Raw genomic sequence first — 2,500 nt, 5'->3', positions numbered from 1 at the left:
CCTTAACCTAACCCATGTTGCGCCTTAACCTAACCCATGTTGCGCCTTAACCTAACCTATGTTGCGCCTTAACCTAACCTATGTTGCGCCTTAACCTAACCTATGTTGCGCCTTAACCTAACCTATGTTGCGCCTTAACCTAACCTATGTTGCGCCTTAACCTAACCTATGTTGCGCCGTAACCTAACCTATGTTGCGCCGTAACCTAACCTATGTTGCGCCATAACCTAACCTATGTTGCGCCTTAACCTAACCTATGTTGCGCCGTAACCTAACCTATGTTGCGCCTTAACCTAACCTATGTTGCGCCTTAACCTAACCTATGTTGCGCCTTAACCTAACCTATGTTGCGCCTTAACCTAACCTATGTTGCGCCTTAACCTAACCTATGTTGCGCCTTAACCTAACCTATGTTGCGCCTTAACCTAACCTATGTTGCGCCTTAACCTAACCTATGTTGCGCCGTAACCTAACCTATGTTGCGCCTTAACCTAACCTATGTTGCGCCTTAACCTAACCTATGTTGCGCCGTAACCTAACCTATGTTGCGCCTTAACCTAACCTATGTTGCGCCTTAACCTAACCTATGTTGCGCCTTAACCTAACCTATGTTGCGCCTTAACCTAACCTATGTTGCGCCTTAACCTAACCTATGTTGCGCCTTAACCTAACCTATGTTGCGCCTTAACCCAACACACGTTGGGCCTTAACCCAACACACGTTGGGCCTTAACCCAACACACGTTGGGCCTTAACCCAACACACGTTGGGCCTTAACCCAACACACGTTGGGCCTTAACCCAACACACGTTGGGCCTTAACCCAACACACGTTGGGCCTTAACCCAACACACGTTGGGCCTTAACCCAACACACGTTGGGCCTTAACCCAACACACGTTGGGCCTTAACCCAACACACGTTGGGCCTTAACCCAACACACGTTGGGCCTTAACCCAACACACGTTGGGCCTTAACCCAACACACGTTGGGCCTTAACCCAACACACGTTGGGCCTTAACCCAACACACGTTGGGCCTTAACCCAACACACGTTGGGCCTTAACCCAACACACGTTGGGCCTTAACCCAACACACGTTGGGCCTTAACCCAACACACGTTGGGCCTTAACCCAACACACGTTGGGCCTTAACCCAACACACGTTGGGCCTTAACCCAACACACGTTGGGCCTTAACCTGCTCTGTAATTGTCATACGACGCGTTAAATTAGTGTAGTGTTGCCTAACTGCAACCCCCGCAATATAGTTTGCTACTCGCACTGCCCGGTCCCCAGAGTATCGCTTCATGTTAAACACCTTGCAGCTATACACTGTAATGCGGATGGCGGCAGGACGTACATGCTCAATGCCCTTCGCAGTTGTTCATTGGCATTCGCATGGCGAAGCACAGCCTACGTTGTGGTACGGCTTGTGGCAACTGTCCGCTGATGTTGTACGTCCAAATCACACACTGTACCGCACATTGGTCCTCATGTACTGAATGATACATCGTGGTACATGTGTGACCGTACCACGACTGCGCCAACAACGGCGAACCATACGGTCCAAATATTGTGCACTCAGCTACGTGTCGTCTCCCTATAAGAGCTGGATTGCAGTATGGTATGCCGTGGATGGCGATCAGCATGAGCCGTCTGTTGATGTAGTGGCGCGTGTTGTCAGACGTAGTCGTCTCTTCTCACACACCGTGATAGCATGGTGCACTGCGTTCCACATCTGCGACATGCGACAGAGGCCGGTTGACAGTCGTTCGCGCAATGGACATCGCATACGTACGGGGGCCACCTTCCACGTGTTCGCGAAGCGTGCACATGTTGTTGCGTGTATGTGGGCAGACATAGTGTGTCGTGACACCTGACACAGGCATGCAACAATCGTTGAATTTGCAAATGGCGATGGACGTCTACGTTTGCTGGTGACGTTACGCAAATGAAGAACTGGTAAACCGTTGTGGTGCGGTTGTTCTCGCTAGAGGTGAATCAGTGATGGCGACGATCGGTTGAGCTACCAACCGGTTGTTTCAGCGATACCCACCATGCCCACGAACGTGAATGGCATGTGGGTGTGAAGCGATACGCGGCGGTGGCTGGGTGGGACCGTCCCCGGCCGGTGAGGGGGGGCCTTCCGGCGTGCTGGCCGCGCGGTGCGTGGGCGCACGCGCTACAGCCGGCTGGTGGGGGCGGCCAGTGGCAGGCGCGCCGGCCGACGGAGGCGGCAGGCGGCGCAGCTGCGCGCCGGCGCACCCTGCACGCGGCGCCGTGCGGCCAAAGTAGGTCCTCGCGGGCCCGGTGCGAAGCGCGGTGGACATCTGCAGTGTGCTGGTCCGATTGAGGACTGTGTGCGCTGAGGATGCGCCGCCGCCCGGCGCTCGGCGCCGCGACGCCGTCTGCTGCTCGGTCGCCTCTGCGGTTCTCGCAGGTGGATTGTATCGCAGCTGTGCGGACGTGTTGGCGCGTGCGCTGTGCTGGGAGAGTTCGCTTC

The sequence above is a fragment of the Schistocerca americana genome, unplaced genomic scaffold, assembly GCF_021461395.2.
Source record: "Schistocerca americana isolate TAMUIC-IGC-003095 unplaced genomic scaffold, iqSchAmer2.1 HiC_scaffold_778, whole genome shotgun sequence".
NCBI lineage: Eukaryota > Metazoa > Arthropoda > Insecta > Orthoptera > Acrididae > Schistocerca > Schistocerca americana.
This window is presented reverse-complemented; position numbering follows the sequence as displayed.